Source organism: Ceratotherium simum, chromosome 8, assembly GCF_057802395.1.
Source record: "Ceratotherium simum simum isolate JZ-2026a chromosome 8, ASM5780239v1, whole genome shotgun sequence".
NCBI lineage: Eukaryota > Metazoa > Chordata > Mammalia > Perissodactyla > Rhinocerotidae > Ceratotherium > Ceratotherium simum.
In genome coordinates, this window is record NC_141907.1 from 29,533,662 (window position 1) to 29,554,606 (window position 20,945).

A 20,945-nucleotide genomic window follows, 5' to 3' on the forward strand; every position below is an offset into this window, starting at 1 on the left:
ACACACACACAAAGTACCCATGCACGTGTACCACCATACCCATAAGGAAATTTTGGAATGTTTTGTCAAAAAAAGAAAGGAGAGGAAAGTTATTGACTGTAATATAATTGACTAAACAAGCCTGGGGAAGGACAAAAACATACAATAGGTACGTTGAAGAGCTGTTGAATATGATTATGAAGTTTATTCAATTGGCCTCGAGGAATAAGGGCAAGTACATAGGCTTTGCTCTTCCTGCCCAACCCTGAGACTGCAGGATTGCTTATAGCCAAATGGTGCCGTTGTAAATCGTACAATGGCATCATCCAGTCACCAATCTGTGTGTGCCTGCAGGGTTATATCCACCTTAAAGGGTCAGTTCATCTTAATGTGTGCAAAGATACCTATGGGGTAGCAGTAGCCTGGCTAGTTTTTAAAATTTCATTCTTCTATTTGGGGTTTAAATTACCTTCCTTTCATCTCCCAACAAAAGCTTTAGTAAATATTCCATTGTTAATCGGTGATTTTTGAGTTATGCTTGTGTGTTACTCAGGGTATAAAGAACGCAGAAAGAGAAATGAATCTTTTCTCAAGATTTCTGCATGCCTAAAATAGAACATGCCTCAGATTAACCAATCCAATCTGGGTTCCCATTGCCAGTTCTTCAGGTTGACATTCAAAGTTGGAAGAATATGATCAGATTCCAGCTTTATCTCTTATAAATCTCAGTGTAAAAGCACCTCTTAGTGTGTTGCCAAAGATCTATACTTTCTGGAATGTAGATCTACATTTTGCCTGTGGTTCATAGTAATTATCAGGAACATTCTTTGCCCCTACCAAAATTTTTCACCTGTCAAAACCTATGCATTAGTTAAGGACCATCTCAAATTAATATGCAATTACCCACCTAGCTGGTGTTTGGTTTTCTTTGGGCTCCCAGAGCACTCAAGGTATTTTTTTCTCCTGTAATCATTTCTTTGTGTGCTTGTTTCTCTTATTATTGTGAGTAACTTGGAGGCAGAAAGTCATTTTTTACTTTTAAGTACATAAATTGAGTGTCATTAAATGTTTATAGAACGCTTTTGAAGAAAAACATATCATTCCCAATTGTACAAAAAGAGACATTTTCCCTAAGAATTTCTTGCCTGTTATTGAATTCCTTTTTCCTCTTGCAGAATTAGACTAAACAACCTGGTTAATGGACCTCCGCCATTGGTCCCTGTTACTTGAATAAATGTAGCTAACATATTAAAATTTCTAAGCCCTCTCCATGTCTCCTGGGTAACACCTCCTATGAGTGCTTCCTTCCAGAATCAAACTTTTAAATCTTATTGGTTTCAAGATCTGTATTGAGAAGGTAGGATGCCAATTAACCCATTTTTCCCTCGTAGTAAGTGTTATGCTTCAACCAATGAGACACACCAAGCTGAAAATATTTACAGAAAACTAACTCTACACAACCATCAAGAGCCCCTCTACCTAATACCCTATAGAAAAGTGATTGAAAAGGGTGAATATGGCAATTTGATTTCCCTGAATGTACAAACAAAAAATAATTTGATTTTGGACATTAAAATTGTTTTACTTTTTAGATTTACTAATAATATGAAATTTAAGTACAGGGGATTTAATAACAGAACTTTAATTTATTACCAGGAAATTCAAAGTTGGTAGGACTTTATATTTATATTCATTCATACAAAATGGAGCAACTTATTGTTAAAATTTTGTTCTTGGAATATGTTTAGGATTCCAGAAAATCTCATTCCAAAACTCTGATGGGTTGTATTGAACCAGAAAATAACTTAAAAACTGAATTTTGAAGTTAGGTAGAGTGCCCTTGGAGTTATTTAAAAATATACATATGCACTTACATTTCAAAACATCTAGAGGTAAGATCTATGCAATCCACAAGAGGTTCCAAGAATATCCAAAAGGAGTACAGTCAAAAATAGGGAGAAAGCTTCATGAAGGTGAGGACAGGGCTGTCCTGATAGACTGCTGATCTCCTCATTATTCCTCTGATTGACCATAGCCTTAAAGGTTAAGCCCAGGTGTTTAAGAACAAAGAGCTAGAGAATGTTGAGCACATCCGTACTTAGGTAAAGCCAACAGCAGAACACTTCTGGCCTTTTCTTATGCATTGATTGTATAAAGTCTAATGATTGAAGACACTCAGAAAACTTCTCAGAGAATGTGCATGTTAAGACTTTAATAATGTAAAGAATATGGTTGTGTAGGAGAAAGAAAGCACAAGCAAGCATCGAGGGGCCTAAGAGACTTCCAGGCACAACTCCCCAGGGTTCCTGCTCAGTCACACAAAATGTGCTTCATCTTCAAACTATAAAGCACAAAAATATGTGCAAGATATCTTGGCTTCTAGGGATCCAGAGAAGGTTTCCAGTGAGATTATTGTTGTAGTCCACTGGTATGTAGCCAAGCCAAGTTGTGTATTAACCAGAAACAGAAAAAGCAAAAGGACAAACATCAAAATAATAATGATTTGTTTCATCCAATGAAGTTTAGGTATTACTTTAAAAAACGTTTCAGTTTAACAAACTGAACAAACTTGATTGCAATGATCCACTAGTTGGCAACTCTTTTACCTCCTGCTATCACCAAAATTTGAACTTGATGGAAGGTATCAATAGATTGATTCAATATAATAGTTAATTCATTATTAAACAAATCTAGTTCCTACGCTGTCCAATCAGCTTCCATTGGAAGACACCTTATGGGAATTTTAGTTCAATATTTCAATATATTTAGTCATCTTTAGCAGTATTGTAAGTTTTGCTAAAATCAATCAAGGTAATCTTGCCAATTATACCAGCATTACATAAAATAGCAGTTGAATTATTATTTAGATTAAGATCATTAAAAAAATCAGTTACAACTACAATATTTTAAAATAAAATCTTCCTCAGCCTTCCCAACAAATGTGGCCTCAGACCATGTACCAAGTGTCATGGTTTGGGATATCAGTGGCCAAGACCTGGTTTAGTTTGGGTTCAAAGTCTCTAGTAAGCATATGCATATGCCTTGTTTCATATCACAAGGGTTTAATGCTCATCTTCCGCCCACCATTGCAATCCTAAGTTTAATAGGTTTTAAATTCTGACTAACTGCATCATTGAATGCAGCTACTTTTTATTTATTCATGGAAGTTTCTTACTTAGAGAGCAACTAAATTCCCATAAGGGATTTATAAATTCCCATGAGGTAGGAGCTAGAGTTTCCCATAAGTTCATTTCTCATGCTTCTGCGGCCAAGATCCTGGACCATTGCTCTTGAGCTAGCTCTACTTCCATCTGGATCATACTTCATCGTCCCTCTTGGGTCGCGTGCATGTTCTTTCCCATCTTCACTCTTTCCTCTCTAGCATGGTGTCTAACTATCAGTTAAGGGGTTTTTTGCTTTTCTTTTTTTTTGTTTTTGTGTGTTTTTAATCCTATTTGATAAAGTTTTGTTATGTATACCGGCCACTTGTCATCTTTTCTCTCCCTCCTTTCTAAGAGGCCAATATTGGCCAATAAGTTTTTTTTTTTTTTTTAGTATGTCTCTCTTTAAAGGTAAATTTAACTTGTTGTAGGAATCCTAGACTTGTGCCAATTTAGCTCATTTTTTTTCAGAATGTTTCAGTCAATGTTGGTTTATCCACTAAACATACTGAGATCTTATTTCTTGAGTATATTGTGAGTATCTATTTATATATACGTATATGTTTATAGACCTAAAATGTTGAGTTCCTCAAGATAGTGTAATTGTACCAAATATACAGAGTTGGGTAATTGAGAGGATTCATTAGACTCCTCAGATTGTACTTCACATAAGGCTGTAATAAACGCAAAGCATATGCCACAGACACAGAGAAGAAAGCATAAGCAAATATCAGGGGCCAAAGAGTCTTCCACATGCAGCTTCCCAGAATCCTTTCTCAACTATGAAGATGTACTTCATCTTTTGATTACAAACTATCAAAAAAATGTGTGAGAAATTCTGGTTTCATGGACGTCTAAGAAAAAGTCTCTGGTGGCATCTTTAATATCTCACTGGTCATACAGTCAAGCTAGGCTGTGTAGCTAGTTAAAGGAGGTAAGCCATTAACCTACACATCTTTAAACAATATAGAAAAGCTAGCCCTAGGTGGCTCCAGTGGAATTTTGAACTTTACATAGAACTTCATAAATCACTAGCTAGCCCATCTCACCTTAATCTTAGCTAAGGTTCAGCACCACATATCCAGACATTCTTGAAAAAAAGCATGCAGCTGTAAGGTAACTCTGTCTTAAATACCCTGCCTCTTTACTCTCTCCTCTAGGAGGAGGTAAAATAACTAATTGTATTGGTGAGTTCTTATTCAGGAACTGGTAATGTCTCTCTCCACCAGACAACTTTTCCTTCCCCTTAAGAGCCAGTTGCCAGTGGAAGCTTGTCTTCTACTTTGAATCTCTGTGCTCTAAATTTTAAGAGCTCAGGTCCCCAGTAGGAAGATAACAGGTGGTAGCATAGAGCTTCTTCTAACCTAGTAGATGGGTAGGTCTAACACTGAAGTTTAGCGTTAAGACATTGTTGGGGTACACCTAATTTACATTCTTAGCTTTATTGGTAATAAACATTCTATTTTGTTTTTTATCTGCCATAATCTTTTTTTTTCCTTAACAGATTTTGAACTTAAGAAAACAGAACTGCCATCCACAGAGTTTGAGGAATCAAACTCTAACAGAGTGATGAGTTTTTTGTATTAATTAATGTTAATTCTAATCAGTTACCTTTGATGTATTGCATTTTGCCTTTTATGTTTATCTGTGTTTCTAATTGTTATAAAAGTGCAATTTCCTTATGTGCAGTAATTATTGCTCTCTTATCTGATTATTATTGTGCCACCCCTTGGAAAGAAATAAATAAGACTATTAAGCTGAAATACTACTCTACGTTCTTAAGCAAACGTTATGGATTTTGAATATTTGTTATGGTCAGCAAACCTGCTGGAGTCACAACATAGTTGACAATTAAACAGACTCTGACACAAATTTTTAAAACTGCATTATTATAAACTCTTTGTTCAGATTTTTTGTTATTATTGGTTCAAATAGAAGCCACCACCACTAGACAAATAATTAGTCAGCTTAAATACATATTTATAAATAATAGCTTAACATTTTTAGAACATAATATAATTTCATACGTTTTTCTTTTTTTTTTTTTTAAAGATTTATTTATTTATTCTCCCCCTAAAGCCCCAGTAGATAGTTGTGTGTCATAGCTGCACATCCTTCTAGTTGCTGTATGTGGGATGCGGCCTCAGTATGGCCGCAGAAGCGGTGCGTCGGTGCGCGCCCGGGATCCAAACCCGGGCCGCCAGCAGCGGAGCGTGCACTCTTAACCGCTAAGCCACGGGGCCGGCCCTCATACATTTTTCAATACATTTTCAAATTCTAGCTTCTTATCAACTTGGAGATATGTGGCTATATGATTAAAAACTATACTTTTTTGTCAATCTTCAGAATCTTGTAGCATTATAGCTTCAATATTTGGCCTAGATAGGTTGCATTTGTTATCTATATTTCATTATGTAATTCTCATACAGGGAAAAACTCATTAATAATAGGTTAATGACATAAATATGTTGCTAAAACTTGATTTTTGCTGTGCAGTAATCCAATTTAATTATTCAGCTGAATCCATCAAATGTATCATGAAAATGAGTAGCTACTTTGGATGTAATACAACATCGTAGCATGCCATTTCCAGCTCTCGTAAACTAAATGAGGCATCTCACAGAACTGTTCTAGTCACAGAGACCTGCGAAGAGGGTCAAGATCATTGTGATCATTGTTTGACAAGGCAGAAAGCTTAAGGGGGTTGTTCTTTTTTATCGACTACACTTTAAACTTTAGACCTGCTTGGTTTCTCTACTCTCAGCTGTATTTTTCTCTCCTCTTTAAAGCCTCTTATGTATTTCCTTGGGAAAATAAATAAATGAGACCTAAGGGGTGAGTCTCAGCAATTATATCTCCATGACCCTGTTTTCCCAGGCGTTCTTGATCTCACAGCAGCTCCATTTCTCTCATTTTTCCCACAGAAGTATCTTACACCAACACCTTTGCTTACAAGACAAACTGCAAATTGCTGTAAGCATAGATTTTAAGAAATTGAAAGCGACTTCTAATGTCTGAATTAGCTGTTATTTTCATGTGTAATTAATTTTATCTTAAAAACTAAGGTATATTATTTATAAAATAAATGAAAAAATATATTTAGAACTATTCAAGTGCATCCTCTCCTTTAAAGCTCATGTTCCAAAGACGTGCAACATTTGAATAGTTTTGCAAAATACAACTTTCAGAAAGGGAAATCAATGAACAGGGCCTCTCTCCTAACCCCTGCTTTTTTTCCTACCATGAACATCTAGGAAAATTATAGTCTCCAAGGTCCCTTCCTCCGCCTTTGTTTTCTACTTGTTCTAATATAAAGCAGCAGAACTGAACTAAGAAGCAGAGTTTCTTCTTTCTCTCCCCAGTGCTCACGCGGGACATCCTCTTGATCCCTCTTAGATTCCCAAAGTCAGTTTCTTTTCTATAAGAAGGCAACATAACTGGATACCATATACAAAAATTTCTCACTATAAGGATATTTTTGAAATTCTGTTTAGTTTGTTTCATTCTCAGTAATGTTTCCTTTACTACATGCCATTTTCTTCAGAAACCATCCCAATGTCCTGCCCCTTTTACAGCAAAACATCCTAAAAAATATGGTCTATTGTTGCTGTTTCTAATTCTTCACATCATTTTACCTACGCACATACTCCATATAGGTTCCAACAATCCTCATGCAGCTGAAACTATTCTTGTCAAGAACAATTACAGATTCATACTGCAATCCAATGTCATTTTCATGCACTGTCTCACTCAGGGTTGCAACAGGAAACAAATAACATAATAAAATTAGTATAATTCAAGGAAGGTTGAATACAAGGTTTATTTACAAACTATGGGAAGACTCTAGAGAAACCACAAGGATAAAATAGCACCAAAGGTTAACAGTGGAGCTGTTATTGACTCTAACCCTGGAATGAGGAAGGAAGGATATATTTACTAATTAGAAAGGAAGGGGCCAACTAGAGAGGAGCTATGTCTTCTTGAGGAATAGCCAGCCGAAGGCAAGCCTTCAAAAACAGGGAGAGAATAAACACCACAACTTTACTCTCCTCTCTCCATCAGATCTCCTGCTGGAGATCCCAATTAGCTGAGTTGACAAAAGCTAGAGATCAAGGAAGCTCTTGATTAGTCCACACTATTAGCCGTCTGGGATAGAATGAAGGCAAGAGAAGGATAGAGTGTGGATCTAGAAGGTTAAACCAGGGTAAAGATATAAGATATCTTTACATATACCTCCTCATCTTACTCTACATCTCAGGAGCATTCTACACAATTGATCACTCCCTACTTCCTGAAATGCTTTCTTCACTTGTCCTCCATGCCAACACACCCTCCTATGTTTCCTCTTAGGTCACTAACCACTTGTCTTCTCCATCTCCTCCTCTACTCAAATTTTAAATGTTTTAGTATTCCAGAGGTAGATCTTAGGCCATCTCTTTCCATGCGACCTTATTTTATGACAGCTTTAAATACTAAAATTACTGGTGACTCTCAACCTGGAACTCTTCATTAAGATTCAAACTAATATACTAAACAACTTCTTGTTATCTCCACTGGTTGGATGTCTAAGAAGAAACCTCAAATTTAACATAGAAAAAAAACAATTCTCCCTCTTCTCCTACCACCCTTGCCCAAATTGTTATTTTCCTATCTTACTCATCTCCGTAAATGGAGCCACCATTTATCTATTTGTTCAAACCAAAAATGTAGACTCATTCTTACTTTCCTCTTTTCCCTCTTGCATTGCAATCAACCCATTAGTAAGTCCTACAGGCTCTACCTCAAAAAGATATCCCACAGATATTATTTTCTCTCCATACATCACCACTTTTCATGTAGATTTTAGAAATCACTTCAGAACAGATCTCTCTGCTTGCTCTATTTACCCTGCTACACTCTCTACATAGAATGCCAAAGAAGCCCAGAGATACCTTTGAAAAATGTAAATCAGATAATGTCACATCTCTGATTGGAATCTTCTAAAACTTTCACTTTGCGTATGAACTCAAATCCAAATATTTCATCATGGTAAAAACTTCCTACGTGACTTGCTTCCTACTGAGTTCTTTGACCTAATCTACTCTTCTCCCAGCGTTTCTTTATTCCCTTGCTTCATGGGCCTTCTGAATATTTCTTAACCAGAGCCTTTGTCCTCACTATTTCCTCACTTGAATACCCTGTTCTGTCATCCCTGCAGGTCTCACTCTATTACTCTTTCATTCAGATGTCTGCTCAAATGTACCTCCTCAGTATGGTCTACTCTGGTCACCCAATCTAAGTTATCACCCACCATATTGTTTTATTGTCTTTCTAACTTTCATCAATTTCTGCAATTTTCTTGTCTCTATACTCTTTTCTTTTTCTGTTTCCCCTCACTAAATGATAAGTTCAGTGAGATCCGTGATGTTATCTAACTTATTCACAACTATAACCCCAGCATCTAGAATAAAGCATGGCTCACAGTAGATATTGATTTTGCTTGATGTAGAATGAATGAATTCCCTAATTTCGGAATTCAATCATGGTCCCAATTAAGGGAGAAGCTGGGTAGCACTTTGAAAAGGAAAAGCACAAGATATAAGAAAATTCTCTTCCAAGCAAGAAGAAACAAAGATAGGCTTTTGATTTGGATTATCTGAAGGAGAATTCAGAAGGAAAAGGACAGGAACTGAGAAATGTGTCATAGATTCCCTGTCTGGGCAGAAACTCTGAAGCCAGCAGAAACTAGAAATAACCAGATCCACGTGGGGATTGTTTCACTTACAAGGACACAAAACTGGAAAATTTCAAGCATTTTAGAGAAGGGCAGAGCCCTTTGTTGCATCCCAGATGTCATGAGGCAAAGGAGGGGTACCCTGTAGAGCAATTGAGGACTATTAAATGTACCACATGATAGATCTTGCAGTGCTGAATGCAATAATGTCTAAAGCCACACTAGGTGAGCTCACTAAGAACTGGAGCCAACAGAGAGCAAACTGTGAATTTGATCAGCTACAGACTTCAGCAGTGGGTGTCAGTGCCTTGCCCAAAAAAAGGCAAGGAGTGGTCATCACTAGACGCTCAAAGACAGGAGAAGACCAGTCACTCCTTATCAGAGACTAGAGTAAGGCACAGAAGCAATCACTCAACCTCTAGGCCCCTTTTACCTATTGCCATGAGAAAATATGATTTTTAACTACAAATACCACTCCATTTTCCTAGGTTCAGTAATCCTGGGTTCAGATTTTCAATAAAATTCATGAGACACAATAACTTCTTCCTGCAATAAATTTACTTAGCTTGAAGAAATTAGACAAAGCAAGTAACAACATAGAGTATATAGCAACTGCATAGAAACAGGTTCAGCATCTGAATATCTTGAAATCATTCTATCCTTGGGATGTGAATGGTCACATTGATGATGACGATCAGGTGTGTTCAACCTCAGCTTAGGAAAGTCATCAGATCTAGGTTTCCTTCAGCTTTTACTCCTAACTAGTATACTTGGGAATACATTCTCTGGTTTAGGAGCATTGGTCAATATCGGTTAGTCATTACTCAATAGTCAAAATTGATATTGAGGTATAGGTTCTTTCTCTAATACTCAGGTGTTGGCCAGATTCTCATTTACCTTGGATCTTATATCCTCCTATAAATTCCTTGAGTCAGTGTTATAAGGGGTATTTCACCAAGAGTCTTTTGGCATTCCAGAAGGAGATGAGAGGAGAAAGAATCAGTTATTAACCCTTCTCCTCCCCCAAGTTCACCTCCTGATCATTGCCAGTATCCTTTTGTTAATATTTCTTAACATTTTCTTAAAATTTATATAAGAGCAACTTCTACCATATGTAATGCATGATAATAGACATAAAAAATACTATCAATAATTATCATTTGTATCAGTCAATAAGTTAAAAAATAATATACGTTTATTGTGATCATACATGCTTAATTTTTTTTTGTGTGTGTGAGGAAGACCGGCCCTGAGCTAACATCTGCCAATCCTCCTCTTTTTGCTGAGGAAGGCTGGCCCTGGGCTAGCATCTATGCCCATCTTCCTCCACTTATATAGGATGCCGCCACTGCATGGCTCAATAAGTGGCGCATCGGTGCACGCTGGGATCTGAACCAGCGAACCCTGGGCCACGAGAGGGGAACACGTGCACTTAACCACTTGTGCCACTGGGCTGGCGCTTTGTTTAATGTTTTTTAATATTCTGTTACCAATTAGACTATTCTCTGGTCTCCTCTTTACCCCACTTGTAAATTTTATAGGTGTTAGTAGAGGCGTACAACACTCCAAAACTAAATTTATTTCTCTATTAGCTAATCAGTCTCCCCAGATATTATATAAATTGGGGCTTTTAGAACAATTTACAAAATATTTTTCATCCTGGGCTTATTGTCTATTTAAGCTTTATTTTCACTTACCTCTATAGGTAAACTTATAAATTCTTTACTACATCATATAGCTTTGGGAATCTTATTCGAAGCCATTCTTTTGATTATTGATTGCAAAATGACAAACCACCTCAAAACTTAGCGGCTTAAAACAACAATTTTTTATTTTTTATCTTTCCTAGTTTAGTGGATTCACTGGGATATGCTGGAAAGTTGTCCCACTAGTTGCACTGGGAGTGTCTCGTGCAGCTGCAGCCAGAGGGCAGCTGGTGCTGGAAGTGTCTGGAGTCTCAACTATGATGATGGGACCACTGAAGCTCTACCCATCTTCATGTAATCTCAAGCTCTCTCCTCTCTAAGTGGCTTCTCCATATTATCTCTTCATAAAATCTCTTCAGCAGAATAGTTATTCCTCTTACGTATTATCACAGAGCTTCTGAAAGTGAGCATTCCAAGAGGGGGGAAGCAGAAAGCTGCCTGTCTTCTTGAAGTCCAGACATGTAACTAGTACGGCAACCTCCTCTATTATCTATTGATCAACGTGAGTCACAGGTCACCCCAGGTTCAAAGTGGGAGAAGACTAATGAGGGCTAAATACGGGCAGGTATGATTCATCAGATGTCTTCTTTGAAATCTATCAACCACAGTCATATTTGATGACTTCTTTTCTATTGGCATTCTGTACATCTTTAACTACATTTGCAACTTCAGTCATTGACAAGGGGATATGTCATCATTTTATCCAAAATAGCTTGAACACTTCCATGTCTCCTGATTTCACATACCCAATTAGCCATCTCCAGAGGCCAAATCAACTTATTTGCCTTGGCATTACAATTGCCTTCTGAGATAGCATATGATGAACATCATCAAGGCCCACCTTAATTCATCCTCAGGATTCCCACAAAGCTTTCCATAATGGCATTTTTCAAATGGGAGTGTTCTTAAATGTCCGATTTATCTAGGGCCCAATTTCCAGACTATACAATAAGGCCATTGGCCAAAACCCAAACATTAACCTAGGAGTGAGAGCCTAATTCTTCCTTCAGGACCAGCTATACCATCCTCATTTCTGCTCATTGTGCAGATTTATCTTTTCTTTCCTCAACCAAAATTATACTTTCTGCCAGGCAAATAGTAGTAGATTTCTAAATGGCATTATATCCCTTATTTTCAGACTTCCATCAGTCAACCAGGTATCTGGCTTCATTTTAGCACGGAGAATATTTAGGATTTACACTATTCATCAATAGTAACTGGCCATTTTTCTGGGGATTCAACTGTCTGTCCCAAAGCAGATGTGTGATCTGTCCGTGGTTACGGTATACAGGTGGCATATTCCTGTAATCCATTTCCACATTGTCAGTGAGCTTTGCTGAACTGGTCCATCCTTATTGCAATGTCTCTCTAATATGCCTATGACAAAGAAAATATTTCAGTTCTCAGATTATTTGATGTCTCTCGGTGATAATGTTTCACCAAAGCCCATTAGCAGGTTGTCATATGTCTCTCAAAGGAGCTATATCTATCCACTGCATCAGGTAACTCATGAGCCCAAAATTTCAATAATCACTGCTGTGGGAGAATGTTAGTTTCTACAGTAGACTCCATTGTCTATTTGTCTGCATAGCAGTTACTTCCAAAATCATTTGTGCAATAACACGCTGCTTGAGTTCAACCTGCTGCACGTCTGCATGTGCTCTGGACCACATTTCAAAGTGTGATTTTATATATCAGGGCTAACAGGAGACTTAAAGGAAGTAAATATCAAGATTTCTGATGGGTCCAACTAAATTCAAATGATAATAAATTAACCATTTTTCTTATAAGTAATGTCTGGTACAGACTGTAGCTTATTCTATAACTTCTGTGGAATGTCACAGAATGTCCCATATGGCCCCAGACCAAGTTATTCACAAATTTAATTGATTGATAGCATAGTTTTGTTTTTCTTCAGATGGAATAATCTTCTGCTTTTTAATTGATTGGGTTGGGCCCTGTATTTTAGCTTCATCTGGTTATATGCATTGTCACAATTCTTAAATATTTTATGACTTCTTCCTCGGAGAGAGAAACTATCATGACACCAATTAATATAACAAATCAACTTTCTTTTGCCATTGACCGAATTTAAATCTCATCTCACTAGGTTGTGATATATGCCTGAAGTACTCTAATAGGAGGATGATAAATGCATGCTGGCTTCCTTCTAAAATTGGCATGGAAAGAAGAGCTTGACCAAATCTCTCAAAACATACCAGTAGAGTTGACTTTATCTTGCTGGACTTCCTGAAGACCCACATTGTATATGACATGCAGAGGCTGCTTTATTCAAATCAAATAGCCTTCTACTTTTAATTAGTTTAAAAACATAATAATAAGAAAAGCTAGGACCATAAAATAAAACATTATAGGTTAAAAAGTATTGGATTGTCTATCCCTCTGTTCAATTCAAAATTATGTTCTCTGAAATTACATGTGACTATTCTAATTGTCAGTCTAACTCTCAATATCTCTCTCACTTTTTCTTCAAATACTTTTGATTAATTTCATATCTACTCCTAAAAATATAAATTATCTTTATATCTTAACTGTTCACTTTTTTCCAAATATATATTTTTTACTTTGTATTACTAAAAGTCTCAGTCTTGTTTTTTTTAAATCACTTTTATCATTCCCTTAAGGGTTACATAAATATTTCTCAATATACGTAGTCTCATAGAGCAAAGAACTTCTACACACATGCATACAAACTTAAAGTTACAGTAAAAAAGGAAGTGATCAGAAAGTGAGTCTAAAATCAACACTATTTTTTTTTTCATTCTTATCCCAGAGCTTTCAAAAAGGTAAGATGAGTTCTGAGAGCTATATGAATTTGGAGATATAATTTTAACTTTTTTCAGTATTTTGAAAAACCATTATACACTGTGAAAGTACACACTATGAAAATACGTGTAAATTCTTTGCGTTATTTGAAAAAAATAATAAGGTAATTGTAAATCAAATGAGGAATGACCATATATTTCCTGTGGAAGAAACTGGTCAGGAACACATCATTTACTCACAATTACTCATAGTCACATGAACCTCAAAGAAGGAAAGAAGGAAGGAGGAGAAAGAAAATCACCCATGGGTAAATTTCCTTTATCACCCAATTCAGAACACCAATGGATTAACTGACATAAAAAAGTACCCTCTCTGTTATAGACTGAATGTTTGTGTCCCTCCAAAATTCATATGTTGAAGCCTTAATCCCCAATGTGATGATATGTGGAGGTAGGGCCTTGAGGGAGTAAATAGGGTTAGATGATGTCACAAGGGTGGGGTCCCCATGATGAAATTAGTGCCTTTATAAAAAGAAGAGAAACCAGAGCTCTCTGTCTCCACTCACACAGAAAGAAGAGATCATGTGAGTGCAAAATGAGATGGTGGCCACCTACAAGCCAAGAGAAGAGGCCTCAGAATGAAACCTGCCTTGCCGTCACCTTGATCTTAGGCTTCCCAACCTCCAGAACTGTGAGAAATAAATTTCTATTGTGTAAGCCACCTAATCTATGGTATGTTGTTATGGTATTCCAAGTTAACTAAGCACTCCCATACCCTTCTGAATTGCAACAATTGCAGGCTGCATGAAGCTGAGCCAGGTTTTGTTTTATCTCTTTTAAATTTGAGGCTATTTCCCCCTGTGTGAAAGTAGATGGGATGGAAGATGAGATGATAATAATAATGTTTTCAATATATAATTTTTTAAGTTATACAATAAGTAACAAAATACATCAAGTGTCTGGAACATCATGGACACTTCCTTTACCTCCCACTAAACTTTCTCCTTGACATACTAAACCAATCTTCTTATTACTTTTTATTTTTTTTAATTTTTTTTCTGAAACAAATTACGTCTTTCTTCATTTCCTCAGCATATCTATACCATCACCTAAATACCCCGCTAGTTGCTACAATAAATCTTTTCATCTCAGGTCAAAATAAGAAAGAAGTTTATAGATACACTCATTTTTTTAAAATTTTTTTTATAATTTTATTTATTTTTCCCCCCAAGGCCCCAGTAGATAGTTGTATGTCATAGTTGCACATCCTTCTAGTTGCTGTATGTGGGACGCAGCCTCAGCATGGCCGGAGAAGCGGTGCGTCGGTGCACGCCCGGGATCCGAACCCGGGCCGCCAGCAGCGGAGGGCACGCACTTAACCACTAAGCCATGGGGCCGGCCCCGATACACTCATTTTTTAAATCTTATTTGTATTCTTAAGAGATTAAGCAAAGTCTTTCCCTGGTATACATAAACACATTAGCATTTACCAAATTTGTAGAGGGGAGCTAGGAAGTATGAGATCAACTAGAAAGGTGAGGTGTGAGAGAAATTGGGGATCTGAAAATCAGGGACACTGAAGTTTGTTTCCTTGGTTTGCAGCTTTCTTTGGTGTGAATATTTACGCCCCTGGGGCCAAATTGCTTGGATGACCAAAAATTGCTCTGGTGACCACTTCTATGTATCAGAAGCCAAAAAATGGCATCTCAAACCGAAATGCATTTATAAATTTCTGCTCTAGTATTTTTCCTGAGTTTTATGATATGCTTTGTTATTCCCAATATCTTTGATGTGTTACATCTTATTAAGAATTATTTCATTTTTATTATTATTATATTGTGGTATTATTTATTTGCCTTAACAAAATATTACAATATCTAGGCACATTTTATTATTTAGAAAGATTATCATCATGCAAACAACAAATTGCATCCTAGCACTAAAATCAGCCTTATTCCACGAAGGCATAGTTTCTTTATTCCTCTAATAGGGATAATATGTCATGAATAATGAAGTTTAAATCCCATTTGGGTCATAGTTTCAGATTTAAAGAGATGTGAAGAGACAAAAAAGTGAAACTAACAACAGGAAGTCCTTGTGTACTTTTCATCTTCTAGCCTGTCAAAAACACGGAAGTTTGTCCTGAACACAATGCCTATAATTATAGTGCTGGTTGCCAAGGAGAGTTACTGCCTCTGTTAAAAAGATAATTACAGCTATTTTACAATTCAAATCTATGTTCAGTTACCTTGTGAAATCTGAATGAATGCTAATCTGACTTTATGTTTCCAAAAGGCTCTATACTTTTTAACCCTTTTTAAAAAATTATATTATTGAGGGTGACAAATATTTTCACATCTTCAAAATGATTACACATAAAACAAGCACTTCAGCTACCACGCTGAACACACTAAAGAATTTCAACAACAATAAAATTCATCTCTCTGAAGCACTTAACATTTCACATGCTTCAGATATGGCTGCTTACTCTACTGCTCAAACTTGGGTATACGTGTGAGAATCTAGATGGAAAACAGATGGCACACTCAAATTGGGTAATTCACGATAGTTTAGTAAAGGTTGTCTTCGCAAGGGTGAATTGGGAAAACTTGCAAGCGATAGTGCAGTTCCTTGGGCTGGTAAGAGCTGGAGACTTATAATTCTAGGTCTAAATGGGCAAAGAGAAGCAGCAGTTATCAGAACCAGAACAGGGAGAGATGTTCAGAGAGGGCCAGCAAACAGGAATGTGGCCTTCAGTAAAGAGATACACTCAGTTCTCTGTGACCTGGTAAAGAGAGAGTCAAGGTAATACATACCCTCACTTTCGACTTCTAATCTCCAACTGATGCCCACCTTATGTCAAACCCACTAGGAAACCATAGGGCAAAGGTGCAGATTGATACAGTCCATAGACGCCAGACTTCTGGGGCACAGAGCAGAATCAGGAAGGATAAAGAATGTAACTGGAGGAGAAAAATTAAAATGCACAGAGCAATACACAGTCAATTTGGAAAAACTTTCAAGTAATGTTTTACAATACATGATATACTGTAGTATCGTAATCCCCAATTTTTTAAAGGGTTAACTTCAAAACTGCCCTGAATCATCTACGTAAGAGATATTTTTCTATACTATTTTAAAATATAATTGCCTCATCTAATACCCCAAACAACTGACAGGTAGAAGGTGCTTTTAGCACAGAGGCTCAGAGGATTTAAACATGGTACTCGATGTCGCGGAACCAAGAAAGAAAGAAAAAATGCATGAAGGGATGAATGCTATAAAATGAATGTTGGTCATATTGCTCTTACTTTATGCCAGACGTTGTTTTAAGCACGTTAAATGTATGAACTCATTCGATTTAGGCAACATCATATAAACTACACGTTATTATTATTATCTCCATTTCACAGATCAGTAAACTCAATCAGAGAGAAAGCATCCTGTCCAAGGTCACACTACTGGGTCAAGATTCATCCTCGAGCCATTTGGTGTCAAAGTCTGTGTATTAGATCAAAATTTTCATCAGGATTATATTTGCTGAGTGACTTAAGCAAGAAGTAAACATCACAGAAATAAACATTATGTTTGGATTCAAATGTTGGCTGTAAAATAAATAGAAAATAGATATATGTCAGCATAATGTGAAAGGAATCTTTCTAAATTGAATGTATATTAAATTTTATATATCCCATCAAGGCATCATTTAGAGATAATGTCAATAAAATAGAGTTTTGTCACAAGATAATGATCTCCTGCTGTTACATAACCATGAATGTGAAGCCAAGTTGTTTATTTTCAAAGCTGGGAAAATCAATCCCAGAATTATGTTCTATAACAGTGATTTTAGTTCTATTATACAAAATGATGCATGTTGATTTAATAATTTAACCTGATGGATGTTTGAGAAGGAAATGACAGATGTTTCTTGTACCCTTGTGAGCCAGAGGCATTCTGTTAGGCTTGGAAAACATACCTGTTGTATGTTTTGCCTAATCAGAAACAGGCATCCATAAAAGAAATCAAGTTGTACCCCTGTTATAATCTGCACCTTTATGAAGAGATGATTTATGACCTGTTAAGTACACTGTGGTTTTTAGCTTTAATCAGGGAATAGTGGTCAACCGTGCGGCCATAAGGTCTAAGAGAGCAGGATATATATAGTACTTAAAAATTTGAACTGACAGCAAGACAACTACAGGAAGGTCTATTGCATTTGGTAAGGATCATGACTCAACTTTCATATTAACTCCAGATGGATCTGTTGTGTTGTTTACTTGGGTCCGAAATAGGAAAATATTTCAAAGTTTCACTTAGCCTAGAGTGTGCCCAAAGACAGCTAACCTCCAGGAAGACATAATAATACATATTTGTGAGAATATTTGAAATAACACTTTGTATTTTAATATCTGTGATTGTTTTCGAAGTGTTTTCTGTATATCTATTCATTATTCATTTCATGTTCACAACCACCTGGAGAGGTAGACAGTTTTACACTGATTAGCTAAATAAACTGAGGAATGGAATGAAAGATGAGTGAAAAGAGAAAATCAATACAAGAGTGAGATGGTCTGATTCCTACTCCATATAGTTGCATCCAATTTTACCACGAAGCCCTTCTTTCTTGCAAAATTATCTGCTTTTTAATGATACATGGCTTGCCATAGTTTACCCTTTTTTGAACGGCTGAGACCTTCTCTATAATCAGAAAGTGTGATTCCAAATGCACTTCAAAGGTAAGGTACAAACTGATTTATTTAGGCACTGCAGATAATTTTCAAATACCTGGATATCAATATTTTATAAAACTACATTCTTGATTAAGTAGTTAAGAATTAGTAATGAGTTAGAAAACTTTTGTTTATAAAATGAGTTTTAAAACATCGCTCTCAGATTTGAGGTTAAGAGCATCAGTCTTTAAGCCGTGCCCAATAAGTGGCATGCCTCTTCGCCACCCAACTTCTCAATGACTGAGGAATTGAACAAGACACCTGGTGGATGGGAACAAATTATTCACTGATGGAGTTGACGCTGTAGAATATGGTTTATATATTCAAGAAAGTGTTTTTCTGACACCAAACCTCAGATTTAGCAGATATACTCACCCAATTACAGTAATACAAGAAAGGAACAGGCCATGCCAGGTGGGAATTATCCCCTTAAGAGATGGGTGAGCAGAAGAGAACAACTACAGACGATTTGTTCCAAGAAAAAAGGAAAGGAAAGACTGGGCTACAAACCACTTTATTTTTCCTTCCACACTCACTCAAGATTTAATTCATTTCACCTCCCCTTAGGCAGACTAAGTAAGGAGGGCATAAAAAGTAAAAATTGTTATGCTATGAAGTTCCCTTTCAAGAGAAAAAAACATGATTTTCTGTTATCCATCTCTACTCAAGTCACTTACATTTCTATTAATAGTCTCTCTGCCAGAAAGAAATTAGTCATAATTCTTGAACCTCAGTACAGGAAATACGATTTTTTGCACGACAAATCATTCCAAACCTTAGTGGCTTAAACCAACATTGATTTACTGTTTCTCACCATTCTCTATGTGAGGTGAGGTCACTCAAGCCGAACACGACTGGCTGGAAGGTTTAAGGAGGCCTCTTTCTCTGGAGCTTTAGTGCTAATTGTTGACTAGGTGCCTATATTCTCCTCTACATGGTCTCTCTCATCAGCATGATGCCTCCAGGGCCTTTCAACATGGTCTCTCTCTCCAGAAAAGAGGCCTGGACTTCTTTACAATATAACAACTAGATTGCAAGAGAGCATAAGTAGAAGCTCACAGGTCTTTGAAGGGCTGAACCCAGAACTACTCGCACAATGTTGCTTCTGCCACATTCTATTGACAAAGGCAAGTTACAGATCCAAAAGGAAGGAAAATAGACTCCACCACTTGATGGGAAGATCACAAACAGAGACAATAAGAACTGTTGGCAGCCAAATTTGCACACAAGTTATTATTGCAAACCACAAAACAATTTTCCCATGACTCCCTTTTATGCCTAATCCTCTTCCCATCCCAGCCAGAAGATATTCACCCTCACAAACAATACATTGCCTCTAATCCTTCTGCATCCAGGCTTTCCTTCCCTGACTCCTTTGCTTTATCTAGTATTCTAAATTAATTCCATTTGATCTGTGAAGTGAGAAGGTTGATGCCAGATCACTGTGTGCACAGGACTCTTTGGGAACAATTCTCTAGTCCCTTCCCCTCATCTAATGGATATGGCACTCCATCCCAAATTTTTACATATTATTCATCTTCAGTTGAAACTAACCTACTATTATCAATAGATTCTTTTAGAGAAACAAAATATAATAATTTCCTTAAAATTATATCATCTTTTCAGGTAATATTTACAAGGTAATAGGTTTTGTGTTTTTTAGGAACAAATTTATTGGGAGCTAGTTTGACACCCTACAATTTTAATATTTTCAGTCCTTAAGATGGTGCTGTGATCACTGTTACCTCCTTCAGATATACAGTTACTCTGAATTATTTCATGAATGGATTCAAGTTGGCAGTCATTAAGTAAACATAATTCTGGTGCTTAGAACTTACATCAAATCTACCTTGAAAGCAATGCCAGTGCATGCCACACAAAGAGACAGGCCTCAGGAAAAAGTTGACATCCATACTGGGTGCATATGACAGGTATTATTTTTCAATCTGTCTCCATAACTCTGAAGTCCACAATTATTTTTTAAGAAAATTAAGAGAATTGGAACAAAAAAAGCAGAGCCCCGAAGACAAAACAACAAAAACAGTAATGACATCCACAAACAAACAAATATTGAAGGTGCCTGTTTACATTTTCCTTAAATATGGAACTAATAAAAATCTAATACACAGCTTGACAGTAATACTGCTCTTCTGCTCTTGCTGCTTTCAGTAAAGTCAAGAATCCAGCATATTCTAATGGGAAGAAAATGCTGAGGTAAACAGTTTTGAGTTGTGCTGCCTGGTCCTCTGATACCTGTCCCAGATACTTGGTGCTGAATCATTTCTTCTCTATCTTTAAGGATCTCAAATGGCTGCCTCTAATCTAAACCTTGGAGCTTGATACCACTGTTCTTGCTGCCAACAACATCAGTGACCTATATAAAGCAAAAATTCAGAAGATAGTGTCTTCTGTTTTATTGCTCTCTGCATTAGTTTCCTGGCACTGCCATAACAAAGCAGCACAAACTAGCAGACTTAAACAACAGAAATTTATTGCCTCACAGTTCCGGAGGTTAGAAGTCTGAAATCAAGGTGTCATCAGGGTTGGTTTCTCCTGAGAGCTGTAAGGGAGAATCTGTTCCATGACTACTTTCTAGATATTGGTAGTCTCAGATGTTCCTTGGCTTGTAGATGACATTCTTTCTCTCTGTGTCTTCACATTGTCTTCTCTCTATGCATGTCTATCTCTGTATCTAAATTTCTCCTTTTTATAAGTACTGTCTGTCATATTGGATTAGGGCCCACCCTAATGACCTCATCTTAACTTGATCATCGACAAAAACCCCATTTCCAAAAAAGGTCATGGTCACAGGTGCTGAGGGTTAGAACTTCAACGTTTTTGGTGGAGACACAATTTAACCCACAACCCCA

General features: G+C 36.8%; 2 long non-coding RNA genes across 2 annotated transcripts in view; one reads left to right on the plus strand and one right to left on the minus strand.

Moving 5' to 3' along the window:
- The window catches only part of LOC147916420 (uncharacterized), a 33,103-nt gene extending 16,020 nt beyond the window's left edge, over nt 1-17,083 (plus strand). The window contains exons 2-3 of the long non-coding RNA XR_015552901.1: nt 13,916-14,077; nt 16,759-17,083. This is a non-coding gene — a long non-coding RNA (uncharacterized LOC147916420). The remainder of the gene's footprint in view (nt 1-13,915; nt 14,078-16,758) is intronic.
- LOC147916421 (uncharacterized) overlaps nt 1-20,945 on the minus strand; it is an 87,141-nt gene that overhangs the window by 460 nt on the left and 65,736 nt on the right. The window lies entirely within an intron of this gene.